The sequence below is a fragment of the Hippopotamus amphibius genome, chromosome 6 (genome assembly GCF_030028045.1).
Source record: "Hippopotamus amphibius kiboko isolate mHipAmp2 chromosome 6, mHipAmp2.hap2, whole genome shotgun sequence".
NCBI classification, from domain to species: Eukaryota; Metazoa; Chordata; class Mammalia; order Artiodactyla; family Hippopotamidae; genus Hippopotamus; species Hippopotamus amphibius.
This window is the reverse complement of record NC_080191.1, coordinates 38,210,370-38,219,863: the sequence shown is the minus strand read 5'-3', so window position 1 is coordinate 38,219,863 and position 9,494 is coordinate 38,210,370. Positions and strand designations below refer to the sequence as shown.

The 9,494-nt window shown below is 41.9% G+C and overlaps 1 pseudogene; it reads left to right on the top strand.

Annotated features, from left to right (window-relative positions):
• The first annotated feature begins 523 nt into the window (after positions 1-523).
• LOC130854882 (40S ribosomal protein SA-like) lies at positions 524-2,916 on the top strand (annotated as a pseudogene).
• The last annotated feature ends 6,578 nt before the right edge of the window (positions 2,917-9,494 follow it).

Here is a 9,494-nt window from a genome sequence, read left to right as displayed (position 1 = left end):
AAGTGAGAGTGGGCTGCTCTGCAAAGGAATGAGTGAGTTGATCTAAGGAGGACAGGTGACCTGAATCCTCCAGGGCCCCACTGCACTGCAGCTGACCTCTGCTGCCAAAAAGCAGGTAGATGTAGAGATCAAGATCAGAGAGATAGTGGCTGAGACGGTCTGATGGGGAAAAAGAGAGGTGGGGACTGGCCAAGCCTGTGTAGGCAACATGGATATTTACATAACACTTTACAGTTTATGAGTGCTTTTCATCTTCACTGTGCCATTTGTTTTTAAGCAACTGCATTATGTAAGAGGCAGATAATATTATTATTCCTGGATAATATCAGTATCCCCATTTATTTTCATAAATTAAGAAATAGAGGCTTGCCAGATACCACAATTTTAGTAAGGACAGAGCTATAACTCAAACCCACATCAGTTCATGCCTCTTAAGCTTGTGTTGTTTGGAATGGTAGCCCCCAATAGACCTATAGGTCAGCTGTGGATCAAAACACAACGCAGTAAATTCAAGTCTTCCAATATGGCTGGACCTGGTTTTGTGATGGAGGTGGATAAGCGGTAAGCGGTTTGGCCAGGCTCATAAGCTGCTTTCAAGAACTTATAATTTATTCTAAAGGCAATAGGAAGAACATGTCCAAGTTTGTATTTCAAAACAGGGATCAGCAATCTATGCATCAGAAGCCAAATCTGGTCCACTGCCTGTTTCATACCTAGTTTTATTAAATCACATCTATGCCTGTTTATTTACATATTGTCTATGGCTGATATGCTACAGAAGTAGATTTGAATAGTTGCAACAGAGATCATAGGGCTTTCAAGGTTTAAGATGATTACTACTGGGCCTTAACAGAAAACGTTGGCTGACTGTTTCAGGGAGATCTCTGGCTGTGGTGCTGATTAGAGAGAATCAAGATGAGACGCAGTAAGTCCAGCCAGAAGTCTATTTCAAAAGTTTTAGTGAGAGATGACAAGAGTCTGAAGTAGGTTTCAGGCAATGTCAATGACCTCAAAGATCTGATGTGAGGACTCTAAAAGACCTGGAGCCTGGATATGTGATTTGAGGAACAGGAAAGATAAGAATGATTCCAATTATGCTGTTAGATTTTTTTAAAGACAGTAATTGATGGTACAGGATTAGATTCTTCACCCAGAGAGAGAATAGTGAAAGAAAAGACCCCAGGTAGAACCTTGAAGAATGTAGATGTATAAACACTGGGCAAACAGAGAGAAGCACTCAGAGAAGATTTAGAAGGAGCTCCCATACAGGTAAGAGGACAGCCGAGGGTCAGTAGTGTCAAAGACACCACTGAATGGAGGTGAGGACCCAAAACTTGCCATTGGATTTGTCAAAAAGGAGCAGTTGCTATGGAAAGGCAAGAAGCATACCCCAGACCTATGGGCTGAGAAATGACAGAGAGGTGAGGAAGTGGGTAGAGAAATAGACACAACATTTACAAATGCTTGATTTGGAAGTGAAAGGTAGAGATAGCAAGGCAGCTGCAGGGAAACCTAAGACTGAGCAACAGTTTCATTTTTTGTTTTTTGTCTTTTGCTAAAGGAACACCATGGGCAAGTTTATATAATGAGGAGGAGCCAGTAAAGAGAGAAGCTGAAGATACCGGGGCCAGTGAGGCTAACTGATGGAGGATGGCTGCCACCGAGGCAGGAGGGAAAAATCCAGAGCAAGGAGAAAGCAAGATCATTTATTGAAAGTGAAGAAGGATGCCATAGATTAGGTGGTTTGAGTAGTCAGTATAAACAATGGCAAAGAGAAAAATAACTAGAGCATTCAGGCAGAATTGCCAGGCAGAACTAAAGGTCCAGCTGAAGATCTGTGAGTTGTGTGATTTTCTCCACCAGCATGAACGGTTAAGTAGAAAACTAAACACAAAATTTCAGGAGTGAGGAGTTGCAATAACTCAATAGTTCAGCTGAGAGAAGTGGTATCTAAAGTCTTTGGTATAAAGGACACATTCTTATCCTTCCACCTCTGTGAATGTTTTTCACTTCTTGAATCCAAGGAGAGTTCCAAAGACTACACTTGTGGACCACGGCAATTTAGCCCCTCTTAGAAGTGTCTTCATTTGGTTTTAATTAAATTTTCTGGCCTTTCCAAGCTATCCAGAGAGAGGTTGTTCTGGGTTCCTGCTGTAACTTAAAGGAAAACTTTCACAGTGTTGGGAGCCCTTGATGTCCTACAAGTAAAGGAGGAATCCACTTAGGTGGCACCAACCTTGACTACCAAATGGAACAGTACATCCGCAAAAGGAAAAATGATAGCATCTATATTATAAATCTGAAGAGAGCCTGGGAGAAGCTTCTGCTTTCAGCTTGTGCCATTGTTGCCCACTGAAACCAGCTAACATCAGTGCCATATCCTCCAGGAATACCGGCCAGCAGACCGTGCTGAAGTTTGCTACTGCCCCTGGAGTCCCTCCTATTACTATCTGCTTCACTCCTGGAACCTTCACTAACTAGATCCAGGCAGCCTTCCAGAGCCAAGATTTCTGGTGGTTACTGATCCCACGGCTGCCCACCAGCCTGTCATGGAGGCTCTTATGTTGGCCCGCTTACCATTACTCTGTGTAACATACTCTCCTCCATGCCGTGTAGGCATTGCCACCCAGTGCAACAGGGAGGGGTGGTGGATGGCAGCCGGGGAAGTTCTGCACATGCGTGGCACCACCTCTTGTGAACATCCGTGGGAGGTCATGCCTGATCACTGCTGTTCCAGCTCACTAATTTACTGCTATACAACCTTAGGTTGCAGACTGGTCTGAATGTGTGCAGGTGCCCTCTGTGCCTACCCAGCAGCTCTCTACTGAAGACTGGCGCATTCAGCCTACCTCTGAAGACTGGTCTGCAGTTCTTACTGCTCAGACCACTGAATGGGTAGGAACAACCACTGAGTGATCTTAAGCTGAAATAAAAATACGGTTGACAGAAAATAAAGTTTCCAAAAAGAAGTTTCTGATTTCTTCTAGTCTATCGATTGAAGCCCAAATTCATTGGAATTTGTAGTAACGACCCTGGCTTGATCCTAAACTATGTTAAACCCAAAATTCAAGTACATCTGAGGATGTCTGAGACTCTAGCCTGATGGGGGAGACTCTAGGAGTGTCTTTATATGAGGATGAGAGGCGCAAGACGCAAACATCTTAAGGGGCAAGAGAGTCAATGTATTGACATCTTCATTATTGATACAAGCAAAGTTCGCCAATTAATATTTCACCAAACTCACTGTGAGGCAATGAGCACAAGGTACACAAGGTATCAGCATGATTGGTACCAAGAGTTACAATCTGAGGGCTTGCTTATTTGGAGGCAAGTATTGTTCCAGGTACTTGTCCTACATTGTCTCATTTAATGCAGCAAACTTCTGAAGGGATATTACTATTGTTTCCCTTTAATAGTTGAAGAAACAGGCTTGAGATGCTAAGTGATGTTCCTGAGATCGCGCAGCTGGTTATGATTAGCACCGAGCTCCACACTGGTGAAGCCAAAACTATCCTAGACACCTCTCTAATGATAAGAGTATCATCAGCCCACAAAGGCAAGTATACAAGAAACTCTTGAAAACCTTTCTTTAACTCAGCTTCATTTCTGTTTGGAGCCTTATCTTGAAACTTCTGCGACTGTTAACCTGGGCCCTTTCAAGATTTTACCCCTCCCATTCTACTCTGAGTTAATGACAATGTTTGGGGGCTGATGTGGCATAAAGGCATTGGATACACCCTGAACCTTAGCAATCTGCCCACAATAAATACTATTAACACAGCCATTGTTCCATTCAATGTGGCCCCTGGACCATGGGCCAAAACTTGTCAAGTACAACAGATTGGTTTCTTTTATACTTACAGTAGCTTTAAATGTAAAATTAGGTACACACCCTAGAGTTTTGTACAAGTCCCACTAGTCTCCCATTCACACCACTTCCAAACCTTACATGTATGTTACCTACAGGGAACCTGGTCACATTGAGTTTATGAGCCTGGTTAGAGAGCCCATAAAGCCTTGGTCTCCATGGTCTTACTTGCCTTAGTCCCTTTTGCTCTTGGGACCCAAGACCTTTTCTGCTAGCATGACCAGGAAGTAGGGCATGAACTCATCCATCTCTTTCTACACATTCCTGGGCCCTGAGGAATACTTCTCATCTTGTGGAATCTTTTACCCCCCATGCTTGTTAAGGTCACGTTCTCTGGGCCCACAGATTTTCTCCTTCCTCCAGGGCTTGGGATCTTAAAAATAAAATAAAAGCCAGGATTTCCAAGTTTATCCTGTTCTTTCCTCTCTGGAGGCGGGGGTGGAGGGTAGAACTTAGGAACTGTTTCAACAAAGAAAATACAGGGAAGGAAAAATACGATAATATAGGATAAAATAATACCAAAATAGTATCTTGCCACTTTGAGTACTTTAGAAGAAAAATGCCACTTGACTGTAAGGAACAAAGTATAGAATAAAGGTCTTTGGATGATTTGGGTGAGTTCCACTAACTTATCTGCTGGCACCAACCCAGCAACCACACTGAAGGGCAAAGTATGCAAAATACAGTACAGTGCATTTAATATCCAAGAAAGTTAGAAGCTGAAAAGGCTGTGCTTTCACATAAGAGCAATTGCACAAACCTCTTCTCAGCACGTATTTGAGAGCATTCTGAGAGCATGGCGAAGTGCTTTCTGGTGGTGGGAGTTCACAGAGCACTGACACCATTTCATTCCTTGTCCCATTGCTGATATGTGCTGTGTTTACACCATCAGGGCTCTCATAAGTGGAGTCATCTCTTTTTAAATTACAGGTCAATTTTCTGTGTCCTCTTTGCTTTTCTATTTCTCCCAAGATGGCAGCTGGAAGAAAAAAGAATATTAAAAAATGATGAAGGACCAAATACATGGAGAATGTAGCGTGGCATTTGTGGCATTTTGTCTACTTTTACCCAAGTGTAGCTCTTCAAGGAGAAGTCTCATGAGTCTGTCTATTAGCAGGTCCTTTGTATGAGATGTCTTCTCCTGAAAAAAGTGATAATTGCTATTTCTTCTGCAATCTGGCACTCTCTAAAAGCCCAGATTTGCTTTTACCTCAAGATGATGTTATTTGTACCAAGTCATATATGAAAATATATTCCAGGCCTATAGACTGGGTTCAGAAGTATAGATGTGGAGATTTAAAAAGCTCCCTGAGCAGCTGAGTGTGGAGGTGGGGGCAGGTAGAGGTGTGGTAGGTAAAAGGCGAGGGTCTGGGTGGGCAGGCTGAGTTTAACATCCTGGAAATACAGCCTTAGGGACCTAAAAGGATATGGAAGAATTGAACACTGAGAACTGTCTTAGGCAACAAAAGCAGATGATACAGGAGGCAGGACCCGCCTCGAGCAATGGAAGGCCTAGAAGTTAGTCGCAGGGTTGAGGGGCCTGAGCAATGGTGAAAGCTAGTGGGCAACCTAACCTCACAAACATTGTTTGATTTAATCTGGCACAGCCATTCTGGGTAAATATTTTCCCTGTGTGTTGAAATGAGGGAACTAAATGTTCAATGAATTGCCTGGTCATACATTTAATGAAGTGATTCAGACCCTATTTCACCCCAAGTCCTTTCAAGTCCACTCAAAAGCCTGGACATGTTCCACCTTCACCAAGACCAACAGGGTACAGACCTGACGTCCTTCAGGCAGCATCCTATCCCAGCTGGTTCTGGAGCCTGCAATATTTCTCAAAACACGTCTGTGAAACCTCCCACCCCTACCCCCTACCAATAAGAATCACTCTAGCAGCTTGTAAAAAATAGTAACTCCTGGGACTCTTCCTCAGATATTCTGATTCAGAAGGTCTGGAGTGGATTTCAAGAATTTTAACTTTTCTTAGCGATCCAAATATAGGATATCCAGTGATATTGCTCCACTATTCTGGCCACTGCAATTGAATTATGGTTGGGCTTAAGACCTGGGCAGGGCCAATTGGTGTCTTCTCTAAGATTATATATATATAATGTGTGTGTACACACACACACACACACACACACACACACACACACACAAGGGTGAGTCAAAAATTATCTGCACTCTGGCTGTAGAATTTATTTTAATTAACTTTTGGAAAAGACAAATACATCCTTTTCCAACATAATCTCCTTGTTTTTCAATACACTTTGTCCATCTGTCAACAAGCTTTCGTATTCCCTGATTAAAAAATGTTTTAGGCTGAGCTGCGAGCCACGATTGCACTGCTGTCTTCGCTTCTTCATTGGAAATGAATCTTCATCCTTGTAGCGCTGCTTTCAGGGGACCGAACAGGTGAAAGTCCGATGGAACAAGATCAGGTCTATAGGGAGGATGCTCTAACTCCTCAAAAAGAAGTTTTTGCAGAGTGTCGACAGTGTGGGCAGAATTGCACACATGTGCAGGAATGCACACCCTCAGACCACAAAAAACGAATCACTTCACACTGCTCCTCTTTTGTGCAAATCACAAGTGGGACATCCAGTTTTGCTTGCATCATAGTTACAAATGAACTGATGTAACACATTCACATCTGTACAGCAGTGACTGGAGAGACAGTAGCCTTGAACAGAAAGCACCAATAAGACAGAGAGGCCAACAGAAGTTTTAATATAACCAGAGTGCAGATAATTTTTGACTCACCCTCATGTGTGAGTGTGTGTGTGTGCCCTTGAAGAGAGAAATATTATTGCCAGTGATATTGCTAAACTTTGAGGTTTTGAGCTTGGTTGGCTGGGGTTCCTCTTGTCTACCATATAGAAGGACATTCTCTATAGAAGTTTACAAATCAGAAATAAGCTTTGAGTCCCCTGGATGTATTGATGTCTAAAGTCTACCTTGGATCTCCTACTTTTTGAGCCCATACTCCTTTTTTCCCTTCTTAAACTAGTTTGGGTTGGGTCTCTGCCACTTGCAACCAGGTGGCCTTGCAACCATGTGGCCTTGCTAGAGTTTGTGTGAAAGAGACCAGAAGGTTTACATGAGTGCAGTATGAGTCACCAGTGTAATGGGACTTCTAAATTCAACAAGGTTATCCTTGGGCTTCAAAGCAAAGGGTCTAAGTTACATGTTGTTTTTCTTGTACTTCTTGATCTTCATACTGTCCTTGGCTGATAATGCTCACTTCCTGCCTTCAATTACAATGATTCAGAAACCAATCTCTCCATCTACATTGCTCATCTGTGGTTTTGATTTTCTTTGGTTGTGATTCAAAGTCTGCTGAACATTTCCCCTTCAGTGTCCCCAGGTACCACAAATCCAACAGGTACAAACATGCATTAATGATATTTTACCCCTCAGATACAATTCATCTCTTGTTCTTGTCTCTGTGAAAATCATAGCCATTCTCCCAGGTCCAAAGCCCAAAGCCTGGACACTCTACTTAACACCTCCCTTCCCATCAACATCCCTACCCTCCTATTACTACATCAAGTCGGTTCCACCATCTAAACTCCAATTTTACATCTAAATGAGCAAATACAGCTTACAAAGCTATTCATAATTTGGCTGTTGCTTACCTGGATTGTTCCATTTTTGTCCTCCTTTCATTTTGGATTTTATGTGCAAGCCATTTTAAACTTTTTCGGTACCTTGAAGCACCATCCCATACTCTCTTTTGCCTCTGGGCCTTCCTATAAGTTGATCAAGTTGTCTGGAAGTCTCTTCCCTCACCTCTCTCTCTGCTCAGTGATCTCCTATTCATTCTGTAAGACTCAACTGAGATGTCACGTGTGGAAAGACTTGCCTCTGACTGTGCTTGTAGCTTAGGCTCCACTGTTTGTAAATTCTCACAGTGTCCCAATGATTCCTCACTGTAGCAATATTCAGTATGTTTAGCTTACTATTCATTTTTTTAAGAGATAGAGAATTCACATAAGTGGAGAGAAATAATATGTCAAGGATGGAAAATTAAATCGTTGCTTCTCAAATGAATTTTTAAGCCTAACTCAGTATGATCATGCACGGATGGGTTTTTTAATTGATACAATTACCTTAAAATTTATCTAGAAGCACAACTGAGTGAAAAATAGCTTAAAAATTTCAAAAAGAAAAAAAAAAGAAAAAGAATGGGAGATTAGCCTTAGCAGTTATCTAAACCTGTTAAAGATATAAATGTTAGAACACTGCTTAAAATTATTCAATGGCTTTTTATTTCATTAATAAAACTCCTTAACAAGGGTTTACCTGAGTTGCATTTATTTGGTGGGACTTAATTTCTATCCAGACTCATACCTACAAGGCTGTCCGGAAAGTGTAGTGTTAGCTTTCCACACTGTGCAGAAATGGAAGACAAGCTTGAAGGAGCGAGGAACAGAAGCTGAGTTCCAATCAACCATGTCCACCCCAAGAATTCTGCTCCTGGTTCTGAGTTTGTTCCTGGTCCTGGTCTCAAGACTTGGAATTATTTTACTGACTTTTTAAACTACCTTTTTTGGAGGGGGGTCTTCTTTATGCATTTCTCCCATTTCCAAGTATAAGCTTCATGAGGCTAAGAATTATGTCTATATTGTTCATTATTATATCCATAGTGATTATCAATAAATACTTGTTTGATTGAAACATACAGAAAAGAGGCCTCACTGAGCCTTGAACTATTAGACTTACCTCTTAAGGTAGTGATCCATTTTGAAGACTACATTTTAGGAGAAACAAAACAAAGCTAGACTGAATTACAAGAGGATGGCATCGATGATGAGAAGCTACAGATACCTTGTCATATAGGGCATGGAAAAGGAAATATTTTAGCTGAGGACAGAAATTCGAGAAAAATGGGAATGCTGACTTCAATAATTTGAAAGTCTATCACATGGAAAAAGGAATAGACTGATTTCATTGCTTCAGAGAATAAGACTAGAACCAACAGATGGACATTACAGGGAATCAGAATTCAACTCAGTATCAGGAAGAATTGCTACCTAATGTATTCACCAGGAGATGGTGCATGTCTTCCCACAGGAAATGGCCCTACTCAGGGATGTGGTTCCTTCACCATTGGGCCTGGGTGGTGGTGGACTGAATGACTTCTGAGGCCTCTAGGATCTTTGGATAAACTAAAAGTAGACATATATCTTCCAAATTCTTACTGAAATGCGTCGTTATGCAAGTTGTAAATGTTTCATTTCTTTAGGACTAAAACGAGTTATTCATGCCCTTAGACCATGACAAAGTCTTAAAGGATTCCAAGCTACAGCATGGCTGAACTGTAGATCTGGAAATACGCCAGGCTATTTGTCATCCCTCAACTTCCAGTCATCCTACACAGAGGAGGTTTATCATTCCGCACTTTACATGGCTCTTCACACAGTATTAGCAAGGCAATTTCAATTATACTCACTGGCTATTCACCCCCATACTCTCTTGGTGGGAGACTAATACTATTCGCCTCACCTTAAAAGCAGGGAGAGGCACAGATACTTGAAGTTCTTTTCACAAGGTCACTGAAAATTAGATGATGGCCCCAGGAGCTGAGCCCCGTACTTAACTCCCTGAGTCACACAGCCCC